Source organism: Mastigoproctus giganteus, chromosome 12 (assembly GCF_048544385.1).
Source record: "Mastigoproctus giganteus isolate SK-2022 chromosome 12, ASM4854438v1, whole genome shotgun sequence".
NCBI classification, from domain to species: Eukaryota; Metazoa; Arthropoda; class Arachnida; order Uropygi; family Thelyphonidae; genus Mastigoproctus; species Mastigoproctus giganteus.
The window spans coordinates 139,125,437-139,147,015 of NC_143586.1; the positions used below are offsets into that span (position 1 = coordinate 139,125,437).

At 39.3% G+C, this 21,579-nt stretch overlaps 1 protein-coding gene across 1 annotated transcript in view; it reads right to left on the minus strand.

The window, feature by feature from the left end:
- The window catches only part of LOC150077456 (dynein axonemal intermediate chain 7-like), a 325,962-nt gene that overhangs the window by 157,127 nt on the left and 147,256 nt on the right, over positions 1-21,579 (minus strand). The window lies entirely within an intron of this gene.

Genomic DNA, 21,579 nt, shown 5'->3' on the forward strand with positions numbered 1-21,579 from the left:
TGCCCACCAAATACGGAGGATACGGAAAGGTCAGAGAATGACCACCGCATATTCCCGGAGCAATATGGCCTTAGTTGCTAATGCTCCTAAAAACCAAATAACAATAACAACCTTTCTTCATATGTATATATGCATGCAGCAAAATTTTTGCATCAAATGCACTGTTCAAGGAACTCTCACAAGGTAAATCTATGAATTACTCTTATAAACAAATGCAACTTATAAAAATTGAAAACAAAGATTGAAGACAAAGTACCATCTATCATCACATTAAATGAGCAGTCAGAAAGAGAAAAGTGCCCAAAAAATTGTATTACTATTTGCAAATGATGCAAAGCAAGCAAGCTTATACAGCATTAGCCAAAAAAGTACAACTTCAACTGTCCATCCCCTGCAATAGTTTGTCTAATTCTTCCTTGAATTTATTCAAACTACTCACTTCCACAACAACAACAACAACAAATGGAAGTTTGTCCAACAATCAACTATCCACCTGGCTGAAGGCAAAAAACATCTATCCTACAATTATCCCTCCTCAGCTTGAATTAATGCCATTTCATGTGTGTAGAGTGATCAAGAGAAAGGATGGTATGAGCACTGTGCTTATTCAATCCATTCAAAGTCTTAAACACCTCATTCAGATATCTTTACAGGTTTCTAGTTTCCAAATGCTACAATTTACAGAACTAAAGCAATTCCTGGTAAGAGTGCCCCTTCTGTTCCCTTTACCAATCTTGTTGCTCTTCTCTGCACCAGCTCCAACAGATCCATATCCTTCCACAAATAAGGCCTCCAGATCTGTATGCAGTACTCAAGTTGTGGCCTAACCAGTGCCTCACACAATGGCATAATCACCTCCTTATCCCTGCTATCAAAATTCCTGTATATAATTGACAAAACTCCATGAGCAGGTCCTATCCTATCTGCACTGCTCAGAGAACTTCATATGTGAGAACTTCACAATTACTTCACAACTTCACAATCAGAGAACTTCACAATTATCCCTATATTTTTTTCATTTTTCATTACCCTGAGTGTAATACCACGCAGTAGGTACATTAATCTGGGATTACTGCTACCCATATGCTGTGCCTTGCATTTGTTAATATTAAACTTCAACTGCCATTTCTCAGTCCACCTTGTTGCAGAAGCATACCTTTGTTACTGTCATTTACCACCCTGCCAACCTTTGTATCATCTACAAACTTAAGACATTAAAAACATAAGGCAAGCTATAAAATGGTCACTAGTTTAGAAGAACCTTTATGTCAAGCACATTGAAAAGCCTTAGAAAAGTTGAGAGCATCTCCTTAAGCATTCCATGAACAAAAAGTTCAGGGAATTTTCAAAAACCACTGGATCCACACTGATGAAATCCATATTGACAACTGATAATTAGATAAAAAGTTTCAAAATAGTTTAACAATGAAGAGTTGATGGATTTCTCCATTACTCTGAAAAACGTTCAGGTATATATAATGAGATGATAACTGGAAGGCTTTTGGTTTTGTTTGAAGTTTACTGATGCAAAAGCAACTGAGGCTATAGTGTGCCACAACCATGCTGTAAAATATAAAAGAATAAAAGGAGAAAAAGAGATTTTTTGTAACCTTTCAGAAAGTTACAATGTCAAAAATATGTAAATATATAAAATGCGGTAAAAGGCAATATACAGTGACTAAAAATAAATGCTAAGCACTATATGTATTTGTAAATACGTATTCCGAAAAGTAAGGTAATACATTTTTTTCTCTCGATGATGTTTAATAATATGAAGTTGAAATTGCACACCAAGAAATAAGTGAACATGCACTACTTCTCCACAAAGTATCCAGTTTTATTGATGCACTTGTCCCAATGATGGATCAGTTTATCAATACCAGTACCGAAGAAGTCTGTGCCCACACGCAGTAACCAACTTTGAACCGCCTGACGAACTTCCTCATCCATTGGCACACTATGGCCATAGATGCTGATGCACCAAATAAATCCCCAATCAACCAACCAACCAACCAACTTCATCCGTGGTGAAATGCTTTCCTGAAAGGTGTTTTTTCAGAAGGCCAAACAAATGGAAGTCTGAAGGTGCTAAGTCTGAGTCGTAGGGGAAGATGTGACAGAGTTTCCCAATGATTACAGCTTGATTAGATTTTTGATTTTGATTTTTGTGGCACAAAAACAGCAAGGTTATAGTGCGCCAGGAAAAGGTTAAAATATAAAAAGGTAAGACTGGTAACTTATAAAAAGGTTACTTCGTCTAAAGGTGCATACAGTCATATAAATAAATAAAATCAGTACAATGATAAAAGCAAATTGTATATTTCATATGAGTGTATATATATTGATCAACTTTAAAAATTTAAAAACTGCTGACACATTGTCGTTGTCATTTAAAATATGACTGAGTGTATATGGCTCAGTTGGATGGGTAAAAGCAGTAAAACGAGCATTTATAAAACTGGTACAATCACATAAAATGTGTTGGATGGATAAAATGGTGTCACATTGCTCACACATAGGAGGGTCATCAGCCTTCAGCAAAAAGGAGTGTGTCACATGACAGTGTCCTATGCGGAGCTGAGCAAGCCAATGATTACGGCACAACCACTCACAAGTGGTGTGGAGTTGTGTTGTTGTGCAACAAAATCACGCCGCTTGTCAGGAGTCCTGGTCGTTTGCATCGAATGTTGGCCTTCAGTTTTTCAAACAATCAATGCACAGTAAATCTGTGCATTGATTGTTTCTCCCTTCAGCAAGAAATCCACCAAAAGAACGCCTTGGTGATTCCAGAACACTGTGGCCATGACTTTTCGGACACTGGAAACAGTTTTGAATTTTTTTGCACACAGGAGATTGTGGATGTTTCCAGGTCATGGAGTCTTGTTTGCTCTCTGGGGTAAAGTGATAGACCCATGTTTCGTCTGCTGTAACTATACAAGCGAAAAAATCCTCTCCTTCGTTGCTGTATCGCAACAGGTTCTCCAGACACATCCCCATGCATTTTGCTTTGTCCTCATTGCAGCACACCTTTCGAAAACCAAGGACATCATGAACAGTCGACTTACTCACGTTCACTATTTGTGCAATTTCACGCAGTTTCACTTGCCTGTTTTCAAGAACAATGCCCTTTATGCGTAAAATGTTGTCTTCTGTCTTGCTTGATGAAGGCCTGCCCACCCAATGTCAATCTTCAAGGTCAACACGGCCCACTTTAAATTCATTGCACCAAAAACACACTTTCTTCTTTGTCATCACCTTTTTCACCATACACAGCAACCAGTTCACGGTGAATGTCACTTGGTGAAGACCCTTTTGTTTGTAAAAAGCAAATAACTTCACAAACACCTGTTTTGGACCACACTTGAATGGTAGCCCCCATTTTGCAACTGGAATCTGCTGTGAGGCAACAGTACCACAACACTGTACTGGCAGTCTTTTTGAATGTTACTAAAGGGTCTATCTGTCCACTGCATTTCATCTCATTCCCTTTCACCATTATTAAGAAAAAAAATGTGTTAACTTACTTTTCGGAAACCCCTTGTATTAATGCCTTGTAAAAATTAAAAACATCTGAAATGTGGTCAATATCTGATAAAATTCATCGTGTAAAATTCATCTGTTGTCTCTACCGTTCTCCCAACTCCACTAATCACTTGGAGCTCTTTGACTTCCTCTCTTTGCAACTTGACTTTCTCCAGTCCAACTTTCCTAAGAGTGAGGTAATTTTCCTTGGTGATTTTAACGTTCACAACTCCAGCTGGCTTCCGTTTTCTAGTCACACCGACCCAGCAGGTCGAGATGCTGAGGCTTTTGCAATTACTAATGACCTAGCACAGATTGTTCATTTACCTACAAGAATACCGGACAATCCTAATCATACAGCCAATACGCTTGATCGTTTTCTCACAAACAACCCTTCTAAGTACAAGGTTGAAGTGAGAGGTCCTTTAGGCACTTCAGATCACAACTTGGTGATTGCCTCTTCTCCAATGGAACCTTTATCTCATGGCTATTCCCAACCTCGTATTGTTTGGCATTACAAGAATGAAAAATGGGATGACCTGCGAGACTTCTTTTCTTCTTTTCCTTGGTCTGATTACTGTTTCAAAACTTCTGATGTCAACGTTTGCTCAGATCGTGTCAGTGAAATTATTCTTGCAGGAATGGAATCCTTTATCCCACACTCCACTTTAAAATCTCGTCCTTTAGCATTAGCATTAGCATTAGTAGAGGCATTTGATGCAAGAAAGCAAGCTTATGCAGCATCAGCCAAAAAAAAAAAAAAAAAAAAACCCACTTCCACTTCACCCCTCTGTTCGTTCAAAATACCTGTCCAGCTGAGCCTTAAACTTATTTAGGCTATCAACCTCCACCACAAGGGATGGAAGTCTTTTCCACCAACCAACCACCCGCTGGCTAAAGGCAAATTTCCGCACGTCTATCCTACATCTGTCTTTCCTCAATTTGAATTTATGCCCTCTCAGGTGATTTTTCTGAAGTAGAGGAAGAATCCCATCAGCATTGAGCATGCTTAAACCATTCAAGGCTTTATACACCTCTATCAGATCACCTCGCTGGTGCCTAGTCTCCAGACACTGTAATTTGCAAAACTTAAGCCTTTCTTCGTAAGAGCACCCCTTTGTTCCATTCACTAATCTTGTTGCCCTTCTCTGTACTCGTTCCAGCAGCTCTACATCCTTCTTGAAATGAGGCCTCCAGACCTGTATACAGTACTCTAGGTGTGGCCTGACCATTGCCTTATACAATGGAATAATCACCTCCTTATCCCTGCTGGAAAAATTCCTGTATATCATTGACAATACTCCATGAGCTACTCTTGCAGCCCGTCTGCACTGCTCAGAGAACTTCATATCTGCCTGCACAACCACCCCCAAGTCCCTTTCATTCTCTACCACTGTCAGTGTAGTACCACAGAGTTGATACGTTGCTCTGGGGTTGCTGTTTCCCATGTGTAGTACTTTACATTTGTCAATGTTAAACTTCATTTGCCACCTCTCAGCCCATCTGCTCAACCTTTCCAGATCCTGTTGCAGCAGCATAGTGTCAGTAGTGTCCTTGACAACCCTGCCAACCTTTGTATCGTCTGCAAACTTGGACATTAAGCCCGATATACCATCATCAATATCATTTATAAATACAGAAAACAATAATGGACCCAACACTGAGCCCTGAGGGACTCCACTAATAACATCAGTCCACGATGAGCAGTGTCCATTGATTACCACTCTCTGTCTTCTCCCCCTCAACCACCCCTTTATCCATAGCAGCAATTTGCCTCCAATGTCACACTGCTCCAATTTGTGTAGCAGTCTTCCATGTGCAACATGTGTAGCAGTCTTCCATGTCCTTTATCTAAACCTTGGTTTTCCAATAAATGTGCTAAGGCTGTCCAAGAGAAGAATGTTGCATATCGTAATTGGCTTGTTTCTAATTCTTCAGTTTCATTTTCTGCCTACACCAAAGCTCGCAACAATTGCAAAGCAGTTATTAATCAGTCCAAACTAGAGTTTGAACAGGCTAAGAGTAGAAAACTTGCTTCTTGCCCTAATGGTAGCCGAGCATTCTGGTCTCTTGCCAAAGCTATTGGCCGCAACTTTTGCCCATCTCTGCTCCCACCTCTGTCCAAACCGGATGGTTCTGTTGTCACTTCAGCCAAGGATAAAGCTGACCTGCTAGCATCCCATTTTTCTTTGAGCTCATGTATTAATGATCTTGGTAAAACACCTCCCACCATTCCTAACACGCTCCATTCAATGCCTCCTGTGGTCTTCCTTCAAAAGGATATCAGAAGGATTTTGATGAATCTTGATGCTAAGAAAGCTCCAGGTCCTGATGGTATTTCTCCACTTGTTCTCAAAACCTGTGCTCCTGAACTTACTCCTATTCTTTGCCGCCTTTTTTCACTTTCTTATTCCAAAGGTGTTTTTCCTTCTGCTTGGAAATTTGCTCATATCCAGCCAGTTCCTAAAAAGGGTGACAAATCCCTCCCATCCAATTATCGTCCCATTGCAATTACTTCTACTCTTTCTAAAGTAAAGGAGAAATCAATTAACCGCCAAGTCTTAAACTACCTAGAAACCTTCCGTCTGATCAACGATCGCCAGTATGGATTCCGTCAGTGTCGATCCACTGGTGATATTCTGGCTTATGTTACCCATTTATGGACTAATTCAATGGAAAGGTTCGGTGAAACACAAGTAGTTGCTCTTGACATCTCAAAGGCTTTTGATCGTGTTTGGCATAAAGGTCTTCTAAACAAGCTTCCATCTTATGGTTTGCCAACTGTTTTTAGTAATTGGTTATCCAGTTTTCTCTCTGATCGCTGACTGAGGGTGATGGTAGATGGCTCTCTGTCTTCTAACTTCTCCACTAATGCCGGTGTCCCCCAAGGTTCAGTTCTTTCCTCCACTCTTTTCCTCTTGTATATCAATGACCTTCTTCCATTGACTGGAAATCCTATCCATAGTTTTGCCGATGATAGCACATTGCATTCAACTTTCCATTTTGAGAAACCTTGTCCAGCTCAATCAGCTTCAAGTTCTCGAAAATCTGCTGCCAATTCCTTAAATCCCGATCTTCAGATAATTCTCCAGCGGGGCAAAGACAACTTAGTTGATTTCAACCCTTCTAAAACTCAATCTTGTCTTATATCTCGCAAAAAGGATTCTTCTGCTCCTATGCTTATCTTTAGTGACACTCCGATTTCTAGGCAAAATGATATATCTCTTTTGGGGATTACCCTGACTTCTAATCTCTCTTGGCACAAGCACATTACAAATATTGCTTCCTCTGCATCTAAAAAACTTGGTTTTCTCTTTCGCTCTCGGTGTTACTTTTCTCCCAAACAGCTGCTCACTCTGTATAAATCGCAAATCCGCCCTGCCATGGAATATTGTTCCCACATCTGGGGTGGTGCCCCCAAAACCTCTCTCAGGCTTCTTGATTCCATTCAGAAGAGGGCAGTTAGGTTAATTAATGATTCATCTCTAACAGAGTCTCTCCACTCGCTGTCTCATAGACGCACTGTTTCTGCTGCATGCCTCTTCTACAGATACTTCCATGGGCACTGTTCTTCTGAATTGGCTTCTATAATTCCCGCTCTCTCTTTCAAAACAGTCCGAACACGTGCCGCCACCAGCCAACATCCATTTACTGTCAAATTTCAAACCCACAGAACCAACTTTTCATCTTCCTCATTTATTCATTCAACTGCCGTTTTCTGGAACAACCTTCCTTCATACGTATTTCCTGAAAATTACAATCTACAGAAGTTCAAGTCCAATGTCAACAAATATCTTCTTTTGTCTTCTCAATCTCCAACCCAAGCACGGTACTAAGTACTATAGGTTATAATACCTCTCGTGTTTGGGGTTCTCATAAAAAAAAAAAAAAAAATCTGACTGAGTGTATATGGCTCAATCAGATGGGTAAAAGCAGCAAAACATGTTTCCTGCATGGTTAAAATTAGCAGTCAATTAAAACATGCTTTATAGTTAAAACAGTTTCACAAGAACTGCACACATAAGAGGGTCATCTGCCCTCAGTAGGAAAGAATGTGTAAGGTAACTATGTCCTAGTGGAGTCAAGCAAGAACAACTTGCTCACTACAATTCATGTGCAGGCTAGACTTCCATGGTTTAATTACATTCATTGTCTGATTTAATTTATTTGTTGCCTGTCTATTCCAAGAATCCTGCCATTGGGAGTATCTTTTTATCAATTATTTGCCTGTAATTTGTATATTGGACTGACAAGCAATGATTATTAATGGAAATTGCTGATTTTGCATTTGAAATTGCTGAGAAGGGGTTGCTTGCTTTTATAATTGGGCAACCTTGTCTACCGTGATGGTAAAGCTCCGAGTATCTTGAGATACTCTGAGTATCTTGAGATGGTAAAGCTCTGAGTATCTTGAGATATTCAGAGCTTTACCATCCGAAAGGCTGATTGGCAGTCTGATGGACATTGACAAATTTTCTCAATGTGGCTAAAAAACAGATATCAATATAGGATGATCTGGCAGGGATTTTAGTTTTAAAGTGTACTTTAAAGATAACTGTTTATGTTGGAGCAATAACAGTGGTTCGTTTGCTTCTACATAGAGGCTTTGCACAGATGTTTGAAATGCTCCAGTAGCAATGTGGATAGCCTGACGATAGATAGGGTACATCCATCAAAGTACACTGTTTCTGGCTGAGGCATGTTTAGATCACATAAGTGCATGGTAGATGTGTAGTAAGGTGCATCAGTCCACGCCCCAAAATGTAGGGAAGAGAGTAAGGAGAATGTTCAAGCACTTTCTACAGAGTTGACATATGTTCGAGAAAAGGCCAACTTTTTATCAAATATGAGTCCCAAGGATTTTGGATCTATCATTACTGAAATAGCATTTTGTCCAAGCCTCAATTCAGATTCAGAATGAAGATTATGCTTATGACAAAAAAGATGCAAATGGCCTTTTGCAGAACCTGAATCCATTAGCAAGTGCAAAAGAATTAAGGCGATCAAGGGCTTGTTGCAGTTATCTTTTAATAACCCTTATGTTGCATGATTGAGAATATATGCCAGAGTCATCAACATAGCGGCACTGTTTACAGCTGGAGGAAGTTGTTCCATGATAGCATTTACTTCAATGCTGAAAAGTGTAACACTTAATACAGATCCTTGTGATACCCCCTCCTCTTAGAAAGACGAATCCGCTAAAATATTTTTTATAAAAACAGGTAGATGCCCTCTGAGGTTATACAAGTCTTTTAAGATGGGGCCATATCAAAAAATACAGACACTAGATGTTCTTGTTTTAGGAAAGCATCAAGGATGGATGTTCCCAGTCTAATTAAATGGTCCAAAATGGGACCAATTCCTTTGGAAGCCACATTGCACTCGAGAGGCCTCCGTAGCCAGGTGGGAAGGAGCAGCAGTGCGTAGCACACGCTTCTTGATTAGACCGGGGTTCGAGCCCGTCACCACCAAATACGGAAGATGACGGAAAGGTCAGGGAATGACCACCGATTATTCCCAGAGCAATATGGCCTTAGTTGCTAATGCTCCAAATAACAAATAACAAATAACAGCACTCAAGAGGGGTACCCATTTGCCTCCAAATATTATATATGGTGGGCATTGATCATTCTCTCCAAGATTTTGCACAGACAGCTAGTCAGAGCAATAGGACAATAGTTTGTTGGGATGTTTTTGGTTTGGTTTTTTTTTTTTTTTTTTAGGAGCATTAGCAACTAAGGCCATATTGCTCCGGGATATGCGGTGGTCATTCCCTGACCTTTCTGCATCCTCCGTATTTGGTGGTGATGGGCTCGAACCCCGGTCTAATCAAGAAGCGTGTGCTACGCACTGCTGCTCCTTCCCATCTCGCTACGGAGGCACCCAGTTTGTTGGGAATTTGAGATCTTTTTCTGGCTTGGGAAATGCAAGAATGATTGCCTTATGCCAGGAATCCAGAAACTGCTCCTGTAGGAAGATTCTATTATACAGAATGAGCAGGTGGTCCACGAATTTTTCTGACAGATGTTTAATCATTTCATAATGGATAAGATCTGGTCCAACAGCACTTGCCTTCATAAGTATTAGAGCTGTGGCCCATTATAAGGAATGAAATCCTTAGATATGAAGTTAATTGGCTATTTTTCATTTTTTACTTTCAGGACTAGGAATTCTGGGGAGTATGAAGATGTTGAAGAGATGGTAGAAAAGGTCTCCCCAAGAGCAGTGGCTATTGCAGTTGGGTCTGCAATGACACATCCATTATGTTCCAGGACTGAGGAAGGGTACGATGTATGTAAAATTAAGGGAAAGTTACTGCTATGGATAAAGGATGATTCAGCAAAGGAAGACAAAGGGGTTATCAATTAACATTGCTGTTCTTGGACTAATGTTATTAGTGGTGTCCCCCAGGGTTCAGTGTGGGGCCCGTTGTTGTTTTCTATATTTATCAATGATATTGATGAAGGCATATCAGGCTTAATGTTCAAGTCTGCAGATGATACAAAGGTTGGCAGGGTTGTTAATTACAGTATGCTATTGCAACAGGATCTAAAAAAGTTAAGGAGATAGGCTGAGAAATGGCAATTGAAATTTAACACTGACAAATGCAGAGTATTGCATATGGGTAGCAGTAACCCCCAGAGTAACATACCAATTGTGTGGTACTACACTCAGAGTAAAATGGAGGAAACCTGGGGCAAATGTGCACATTTGCCCCAGGTTTCTTCCATTTTCTCTGAGCAATGCAGACAGGCGGCCAGGTCAGCTCATGGGGTTTTGTCAATGATATACAGGAATTTTACTAGCAGGGATAAGGTGATTATACCATTGTATAAGGCAATGGTCAGGCCACACCTTGAGTACAGCATACAGGTCTGGAAGCCTCATTTTAGGAAGGATGTGAAACTGTTGAAATGAGTACAGAGAAGGGCAGTGAGATTGGTGAGGCAAACAGGAGTGCTCTTATCAAGAAAGGGTTCAGTTCTGTAAATTGCAGTGTGTGGAGACTAGGCACCTGTGGATGATCTGATTCAGGTGTTTAAGCCTTTGAATGGATTGAAAAAGCTCAATGCTAATGGTATTCCTCTTGCTCAGGCCACACACACACATAATGGGGCACAAATTCAAATTAAAGAAGAATAGTTATAGAACATATGAGCAGAAGTTTGCCTTTAGCCAGTGGGTAGTTGATTGCTGGAACAAACTTCAATTTGTTTTTGTCAAAGTTGATAGCTTAAATAAATTCAAGTAAGAAATAGACAAACTACTGGAGGGAATGAATCGGTGAAATGGGAGGTGATTTTGTATTTACAATTAAAATTCTAAAAACTGATAAATCTGTGTAAATAAAATAAAGACTTGTTACAATTAAAATTCTAAAAGTATACTATGAAGCTTTCAACATTGAATATTGTCTTTCTCAACCATAACTGGCTTGAGACCAACGGCCTCTGAAGCACACTGGCAAGATAGCAAGATACAGTGCAACTTCTGTATGAAGACTGAAAACTCAGTACAGTAAACCCCCGCTATTCGCGGGGGTTACGTTCCTGAGAAATGCCGCGAATACCGAAAACGCGAATACTGAGTTATGGCTCCCATAGTAATAAAGGGGTTCCGTTCCAAAGTATGAAATATATAAGAAAAACTAGTTTAAAATTTTGTCGATTTATGTATTATATTTACCTTCATAATATGACTATGTACATAGACAGTACATAGTGAAATGCAAGCATATGGCATCGAAATGAAAATAAGAAACAATTTAATATTAAATGTAATATTTATTAGAAATTTCAAACAAATCTTTCAAACCAGTGCCTTTGCTATAGCTAAAAAACTAATCCAGCCATGATGAGCGAAGTTAACGGAATTTTATTTTGAGTTCGGTCTTCTATCCACAGATTTAAAGCTTTTTCCGTTTTTTCTAATTTAACATCACAAGTTACAGAACAAATTTTTGAAGCAATTAGCGTGTTTTCATGGACACTACGGCAGATTTTTTCTTCTGATTTTTTGATTGACTCGATTTTATAATGTTTTGCCACTGAAAAGACACTTTCACCATTAGAAATTTTGTCCAATAACTCAATTTTATTTGCTAATGTGCCTTTTCACATTTCCCTTGTAGCCTCGTAGCCATATTTTTGTACGGGTTAGAAAAGAACTTGTCCACAATAAAGTCACTTTCTTCCGTTAACACACTCGAAAAAGTCTGTTTTACACTACAAAACGGTACATTTATCACTTTTGTAAGCATATCAATTTATAAACTGATAAATTTATTCAATTTATAAACATATAAATTAAAAGCAAATGACGAAACCTTCCATGGCAAGTGCATAACACACACTGAACAAGGACTAGCGAGAAACGTCCACGCTTGCGATTTTGTCACCCCTCTCCCCGCACTTGAGCGCTGTTTTGACCGGGAAAGATAATTTTAGCTATGCCCATGTTTTTTTATGGCAGAAAATGTTCACGGTGCTTTAAAATTCACATTGTTTTAGGTTTCATTTTATATTAAATCAGCGACCGCGAACACGCGAATACAGATACCGCGAATAGCGGGGGTTTACTGTATAAAGATTGAAGTGTGCCTGGTTATACTTCAGTTTTGGATATAATATGAACTTGATCATGACTCCCCAAGAGGGACATAAAATAAAGTGCAGTTCGTGGCAAAATACAAATTTCACAACTGATACTAGAAGAAGCAAATTCTATACTTTACAGAGTGGAGCCAACTACTGCAATAGTTTCCTAAAGTGTGGACCACTGAGCTACTGTATTCTATTCTCTTCTGCAGGAAATTTGTTATAGAGAAATTTCATTATACAGAGAATACCTTTTTTATTGGAAATTGTTATCTAATTAGAAAATGAAAATGAACCTACATTTATTTTTAATGTATTTTATTTCAAAAACATACTTATTTAATTACATTTACACAATTATGCTGGATTATGAAAAATGTGTGGATTATGGAAAATGGGTAAGTGTTACAAATTGAATTCAAAAGCACATCACCAAGGGTGTCAAGGCTCATACTCAAGATTTCTAAGAGATACAAGCTAAAGGTTATAATGATTTATGCACCAACATCGAGCCATGATGATGAAGAGGTTGAAGAAATGTACACTGAAATTGAGAGTCTTCTAAATGAGTAGAAAACCCACTACACTATTATTATTATGGGGGACTTCAATGCTAAGGTTGGAAAAAGACAAAACAGTGCAGAAAGGGGAACTATAGGAAATTTTGGAATTGGTGAAAGAAATGAAAGAGGTGAAAGACTTGTGGAATTTGCAGAATCTCAAGGACTGTCAGTAATGAACACTTTTTTCAAGAAAAGGGTGAACAGAAAGTGGACATGGAAGAGTCCAAATGGATTAACAACTAATGAAATCGACTTCATCTTCACTAACAGAAGATATATTGTGAATGATGTTACCGTCCTGAATAAGGTAAATGTTGGAAGTGATCACAGAATGGTAAGATGTACACTTGATATAGATGTAGGAAAGGAAAGGAAAAAACTGACTCGAGTAAATAATACAAAGGTAATACAATACAAATAATACAAATGAAAAAAATAATACAAATGAAGAACAGAGGGGTGAAGTGGAAGTGGGTTTTTTATTTTTTTTTTTTTTTTTTGGCTGATGCTGCATAAGCTTGCTTTCTTGCATCAAATGCCTCTACTAATGCTAATGCTAATGCTAAAGGTGTTTGAAATAACAGAAGCAGAGAAAAAGCAGTATGTACTGGAACTTAAGAACAGGTTTGAGCTTCTGCAGACTGCTCAGAACCAAGATATCAACGAGGAATATTACAACTTTCTGAAAGTGATAAAGCCCAAGAAACCTATAGGGAAAAAGAAATCCAAAGAAGAAAAAATTAATCAAGAAACACTTGTTATGATGAACCGAAGGCGAAAAATGAAGAGCAAGATAAATACTGACAAGGAAAAAATTGAGTATACTGAGTTATGCAAAGCCATTAAAAAGAGACTAAGAGAGGAAATAAGAAGATTTAACACAAGAAAAGTAGAACAAGCATTAAGGGAAAACAAAGGATTTAAATCAGCAGCCATGAGCAGTAATACAGAAAGACAAATGATACTGAAACTGAAGAATAGCAATGGTGTACTTATAAACAGCAGAGAGGGGATAATTCAAATAGCAGAAGACTACTATAGAGAATTATACAAGGAGCGAGGGAATGATGCCAGCAGTGGGGAAGATGGATTGCAAAGTAGCAACACATACGACATACCCGATATTCTTCCTGATGAGGTAGAACATGCATTGAAGAAAATGAAGAATCAGAAAGTCCAGGGGGAAGATGAAGTTACTGTAGAGTTGTTAAAATTGGGAGGAAGAGACATAACACAAAAACTGGCAAGTCTCTGCACAAAGTGCATCCGAAAAGGTGTGACGTCTAAGCAGTGGAAAAATGCAATCATAGTTTTGCTGCATAAGAAAGGAGATAAATCAGAAATTGGAAATTATAGACCAATTAGCTTGTTATCCCACATCTGTTAGTAATGACCCTTGTTCACAAGGGTCATTACTAACAGATTAGAAAGAATACTTGACGAGAATCAACCGAAAGAGCAAGCTGGCTTTAGGACAGGATTCTCAACTATGGATCACCTTCACGTAATATCACAGCTAATGGAGAAAGCAAATGAATATAAAACACCATTATGCTGGCATTTGTGGATTATGAAAAGGCATTTGACTCCATACAGCATAAGGCAATGTTTCGGACACTAGAAAGACAAGGCATAGATACCCCACATATTATGATTTTGAAGAAAATATATGAGAGTGCTACCTCCTTTATTAGACTAGACAAATATATACAAATATATATATATATATATATATATTTTTTTTTTTTTTTTTTTTGCATCCTGGCATGGCTACTCAGCAATGACAGCTGTTAAATTATGTGGCCGAGTTGTTACTTGTTTCCTATTTATGCACTATACTGTAAATTGGATTCCCTGTAAACATTTCTCATTTGGAAGTACTGGATCATTATGAGAAATTTACAGCTTGAAATTTTATTTTTTAAATACATGAAAACATTGCCGCTTAATATTTTTACTACTTGTATACAGCACTATTAAAAAACTAGAGTAACAGTGCATTTTACACTTACATATTGAGGTTGCACTGTATCTTGCCAGTATACTAAGAGGCCAATAGACTAAAGACAGTTTGGTTTGAGAGAGAGAATGTTCTTTGTTGAAAACTTCATGGAGTAATAAAACATTTAACTCATTTTGTCCATAGACTGCAAAACAGTAAAACTAAAAGAAAATAAAGCATGACGGGCAAAATGAATTTTTTTATTTTTTTTATATAGTTTCATTTTTTTATATAAAAACATTTGCATAACATTTGCTTAATAGATCATCTTTTTCCATTGTGTATATATATTAAAATTTGAAAAACAAGTAGTTTAATTCATTTTTAGCTATAATGTGCTTTGTTTACAATGCAGGTGTTAAAGTCATTGCCCACACCCACTTTACAGCAAGGTTGTATTGTAATGATTAAATCATATGGAAATGGTCTCCACTATACATCATCATTAATATAAACCAGTGATACAACAAACAACAGACTTTAATCCCCATCTTCTCTTTCACTAATAGGGACTTTCCATCATATTGTATTATATTACATCACAGTGTGAACATATGTTTCCTCCATATTTGTTTATGGCATTTCTCACACTGGATGTGCAACATCAGTGGTGTCGTTGGTCTACTTTCATAATCACTGCTGAACAGGGGTTTAACATGGTGTTTAACAGCTGAACTAATTACATGTGGTTTTAGAATTTTAATTTTACATATACTAATTTATACAGTTTTATTTTAAACAGCGTAAGAATTAACATATAGATATTGCAATTACAGTCTAGTTGGGAACAGGATAAAAGTTATACATTTCATGCTCCTTACCTCAGAGAGGTCTTGCAACAGGTAAAAAAAAAAGTCTTCATGCATATCTGACCCACCCTCATACTTTCAATTGCATCTACTAATAGTAAATGCAAGGAAAAGGTACAATTTTAAAGTTTAAATTTATAGTTTAAAATGATAAATACTATAAATGAAAGATAAAATAAAAATGAAATGAATAATTAAACAAACAGCAAAAAAATGAATAGACTGGTGTGAAACCAGCAACAGAACAGAAAAGATTGTACAATTATCTGGATTACAGCATTATCAATACATAAAATCAAATAGTGTGTAAAGCATATTTAGGGTCAGATGGCACCAGGGGTTTCCCTCATCTCTGCGTAGTTTACATTGTGTGGTGATACAGATTACTGAAAAGTCAGAGATTTAAAAGTGTATGGATCTTCAAGTGTGTGGTGTCGTGTACCATTGTTCTTCTGGCTATTTAGCCACCAGACCGCTGCTGAGGCCCAACGTTGCCCCACTTTCGCCCCGTGGAGACAGACCAGATACCCAGTAATTTAAGATTTACTCTAACAGGTCCTGCCACCTAATTTCCTGAGATTTCAGTGGCTAGGACCTAAAAAAAATAAAAAATAAAAAAAGTGATTACATAGCATAGCGGGGAAGTGCTAGAAGAAAGCCAAAAATGGTGGGCGAAATTGATTTTAGATTGTTGAATTTAGTTTGTATGAATCTTGTCCCAAACAAGATTCATAGTCACAAAGGCATGGTTGATTTCTATGGGTTAGTTTGGTATGGCCAGTCCCTTTGGCATATGAATGGTGACTTGGGCTCACGAGGGCCCTGTTTCTCAATGCCTCCAGCTGTGCTCTGGAGTTTGCAGCCAGCAATATGACAAAATCATCGGCGTAGGCATGGGAGGTTATGCATCCAAGATCCTGGTGGAGGAAGTCATTCATGACTAAGTTCCAGAGCAGTGGGCCCAGTACAGAACCCTGCAGACAGCCTCTATGTACCTGGCACGTCATTTGACAGAAAGGTGCTTGGATTGTGATTTTTCTATTTGAGAGATATTGCCTTACACAGTTGTACAGGTTTATGGGCAGGTTTGCCTTTCTGAGCCTGCCTAGGATGCACAGCCACCATAAGGTGTCGAACGCCCCAACAATGTCGATGGAGATGAGTAAAAGATATTTTTGGTTGCAGGTGTTTGCAGTAGTGATGATGTTATTCAGGGCTTCAGTGGTGGACTTGTCTCATCTGAAGCTGAATTAATTGTTTGAAGCAAGTTACTATGTTATAGTGGTTCTCAATTCTTTGTCACAGAAGGTATTCCACTTTCTTGCTTAAGACAGATAATAGGATTACAGGATGGTCAGATAGGTCCTGTTTCTTCGTCGGATTTTTTAGGATTAGGCGTACGCCTGTTCTCCAATCAGTTGGGAACCATCCCAGGTGGAGGCAGTGGTTGATTAGGTACAGGAGTAGTTCTGGGGCATATTCAATGGTTCTTTTTATGATTTCCGGCTCCAAAAGGTCCAGGCTGGTGTCTTCTTGTTTCTAATTTTTTTGGGCTGTGTGGTTGTAGTCTAGGTGTGTGAAAGGTTCTTCAGTCCGATCCGACCGGTATTGTTCGTTGTCCTCACAGAGCTAGATCTGTTCATGCGTGGAAGGCAGTTGTGCGGGTTTGAAGATAGTATTTAGTATATTGCTTATGGATTCTTGCCATGTTGTCGTTGGTTGGTTGGTTCTGTGGTGTCTTGGTTGTGGGGATGACCTCATCCCTGGGGAGTTTGTGTTACGCTTGGGGCTTTGGGAATGGTCTTCATTACTAAGCCGGTCTGGGCTTTATCGCTCTGCATACCTGAAATACTGCACAATATGTTTAAGTATCAGGAATGATTTGGATACTGAAAAACCTTAATTGAAGCATGTTCCCGAAAACACCAATGAACTTACGTGAGTGCCTAGTGACTTTTATAATAGGACAATGGTCTCGAGTCCTAAAAGATCTATTCAGCCACGTAGAGAATAGAACCTGCAGCTTCAACCAGCATTGTGTTTTTCACTACAAGACCCTATCTGTTATAGTTAGATTCTGAAGTGCCGCAATAATAGTTCTTTTATTCTAAAATTTATGTTATGGTTGCCATGCAGCAAGAGAATAGGTCTGAGGCAGGGGTACTCAAACATAATTTATTATCAAGTTAAAACAAAAAAATATATATATAAGCACAGAACATCTTTACGTTAATAAGCAATGGAAAGACACTTTATGTGCCTCTAGCTAGTGATGTGAGTTATTGACATGTATATGGTCTTCGTGTGATTCTTCTGTCGTTAGCTCATCTCTAGCCCGCATTCCATGTCCTGGTGAGTGTAGAGGTATATAACAATTTGTGTAGCAACATTAAGAGTAAACTAGTCAGGTTAAGTTCTAATTTACAGACAATGGTGTATTACAACAACCATTATATTACTGAGGAGGAATGCTTATGTACTAAAAGGGGTAAGAGTAAAATAAAACTTACCAGTATGAGAAATAACTCAATCTACTGTAACTTATGGTTCAGCTGGAAACTCAGGGCAGTGGTTTCTGCCTTCGTCGTTCCCTTACTTATTTCTCTCTCTGCTCTCTGTCTTTTCTCCTCTCTCCGTCTTCTCTCTCTGCCTGAATATATAGGGCTCTTATCATATACACTTCCATCAGTCCGGTGCTTGATCTGGTGGGGAAGGCTAATCTTCAGGGCTGATAACTGGGGACCAGAACAGAGAGAGGGAGTTACAGCCGTACAAGAACGAAGTTCATATTTGTTCAGGGTGAGGGTTCACAATCTCCGGACTCGTGAATCTAATTTCTTCGAAAGAAACTGGTATCTGGGGTCGAATCAGCAACAGAAGGGAAGTTGCAACCGTGTGAAAACGAAACTCATATTTGTTCGGGGTGAGGGTTCACAATCTCCGGACTCGTGAATCTAATTTCTTCGAAAGAAACTGGTATCTGGGGTCGAATCAGCAACAGAAGGGAAGTTGCAACCGCGTGAAAACGAAACTCATATTTGTTCGGGGTGAGGGTTCACAATCTCCGAACTCATGAACCCAATTTCTGCGAAAAGAACTGATTGTACAGTGCACCCTACAGTTATCAGATTAGGGTTTTGCCTTAAGGGTCTGTTTTCAAAAATTACAGTTTCTTCAAATGCAATAAAATGACCAAACACATCTTTTCCCAAAAAAAAATATACAGGAGAGGGACAAAAGTATAGGGATGCAGGCAGATTGATATGTAAAATTCAGGCATTTTACATTTGTTTGTAGTGACTACCCCACAGGGTTCATCATTTCCCACAGTGGTAACAAGGTGCTCTCGTGACTTTTTCTTCCTCTCCCTGATCATTGAGGTGTATTGATTCCTTGTTTCTCTGTAGGACTGTTTCAGGGCTTCAATCTCAGCCATTGGCCAGGATCTGCGTGCACGCTGGAAGGCACACCATTTTGCATTCATTTCTCATTGGAGGTTTTGCAGCTCTTGGTTCCACCACGGACAGCACCTGGTATCGGTTTCTTTCATGGGATGGCAGCATTTGTGATGATCTTTGTAAGGCTCATTGATGGAGGTCTGGGCAACCAGCCTGTGGATTTTGGGCTTGGAGTGCTTGGGTGCCAGTGATTAGATTTTCCCGGAAGAGGCACCAGTCTGCTTTTGCCAGAGAGCATCTTTGCATTTGTTGTCTGGGAATGATTGTGCAGTCTAGGGATGTGATTGTACGGTGGTCTGATGTTGACTGGTTGTCTTGTACAGTCCAATTGGAGATATGTCTTGCTAGTGATCTGGTTGCAAAGGTGACATCAATGGTCACCTCCCAAAGAGTGCTAGAGAAGGTGGGTAGGTTATTTGCTTGGTTTAGAATTTTGTATGGACTGTTTGCGAGATATTCTTCCAGGTATTGCCTGTTCATTAAGCCACGACGTCCTTGAGTTTCACTGAACCAGCCGGGTGAACGGCAATTCACGTCAGCACTGATGAGTATTCTAGCACTGGAGAGCTCAATGGATAGGGTTTGTAGGTAGGCTATGGCTGGATGAATGTCGTCTCCAAGTCTGGATTATACGGAAACAGCATAGAATTCGCCGACAGGGCTGATGATGTGTGCACAGGCTGCCCAGGGGAGGCAGAGATGGGAGATTCTGGTAACTGTGAAGTCTGAGTTTCGCACCAGGACTGCAGCCTTGGGGGTGTCATCCTGGCATTGCACAATTTTATAGGTGTTTGGGTATCCTCTCACTTTCTTGGCACGAGTGTAGGGTTCTTGTAGCAGAAGTATATCTATATTTTCTTCATCCGCTTTGAGGTGTAGTTGGCTTGCAACTGCAACTGCACTTTGTGAATTGTTTTGTAGGAAGTTAACCCTGTTGTTATTATATTGTTTACAGTAGGTATCCATAATTGATTCTGGACTGGTGAAAGCTCTTTGTTTGTAAGTAGATTGAGCATTTATTATCTCTGGTGGAGTGTGAGTGGTGCATGTTTTGCTCTTTACAGTTTACACAGATTGCCTCTTCTGATTTGTTTGGGCATGTATTAAATTCATGGTCCTTTTGTCTGCAGTGACCACAAGTTGGTATTTTTTGTGCACAGGTGTGCATGGTGTGGCCGAAGCGGCAACACCGCAAACATTTTGGGCACAGTCACATATTCCTTGAAGCAGTGGCTGCCCCAGTTTATAAAGACTCTGTTCTATCATTGTATGGCCTGCCAGGCTTTTGGGGCCAGTTCTGCCACCCAGTTGGTTGTGGTGCCTGTTCGGGATTTGGTCAGGTGCTTTGGTTTTATGAGATTTGCTGGGTCATCATTTAGGAATGTCATCTGTAGGTTTCTTTAGCAGAGTTTGTCTCTAATTGTGGAATTATCCAGATCTTTGCCAACATCAAATATTACAATTGATGGGCCTTTTTCCTTTGGGGTCTTCGCAACTAGCCCTAGGGTTGGAATTTTGGCATTTTTTAGGATTTGTGTGGCATCATCTTCTGTTTCTGTCTCGATGATGAGCCCTGTGTTTCCAGTTTTTCTTATTGACTTTATTTTTGTTGTTTTCAGGTCTCCTGTAAGGTTTGTTATCACTGTGTCCTTTATCTGTTCACATGTTTGAGTGGCCTCTGTGGATGCTGGCTTTAGCAGAACCAGGTGGGGTTTTGGGAGGAGCGTCCTCTTTTTCGTCATTGTTGTGGTTTGAGTTGGTGTGGGATTTTGTTTGTTTGGATTCCTCAGTGTTTCAGCGTATGTAGGAGCACATTGTGGCATTTGTTCGCCCCTGAATTCCATGTATGCCTCTAGTTTTGCTTCGTTTCTTTCCAATTTGGAGTGAATGGAAAGCAGTATGGTTTCCGGCTTGGTCCATAAGCCAACAAGGCCCCCACAGAGTGCTGCAGTGATCCTATTGGAGGTTTGCTTGAGTTTGTTCTCAAGTTGGAGATGAAGCTTCATGACTTGTTCTTGAACTGTTCCTTCTGGTAGGATTGGGTAATAGCCAGTGTCACAGTTTGTTTGTTGTTTTCCTTGCCATTTTCTGGCTGAGTATCTTGGTTGTCTTCAGGCTCCTTAGCCCCACTTTGAGATCTAATTTCCCATTCGAATTTGGGGACTATGTTTTTCTGTTCTTTTTCTTTGAGGCCAGTGCCGGTCTAGTGTCTTATTCAGTTTCATCCAATATCTCTACTATCGGCTAGCAGTCAGAAATTGTGCCAGTGTGTTGGGCACATAGTTGTTCTTGTGTTTCCATACTGGATTTTGTGGAATTTTCTTTAGAAATTTCCATGTCTGGTCAGTTGTCCAATTTTGGGTTAAGTGGGATGGTTTTGGATTATTGGGAGGTGGAGTACACCATTTGAAAGCTGTGCCAATTTGAAGACGAATATTGGTAACCATAAGTTCGTGGGTGGATTTAATGCAGAATAGTCCTTCTGAAAAGTTTTAGGCTAACCCCCTTAGAAACACCTAGATGCTTGTTTGTTATTTGGTTTTTAGGAACATTAGCAACTAAGGCCATATTGCTCCGGGGATATGCGGTGGTTATTCCCTGACCTTTCCGCATCCTCTGTATTCGGTG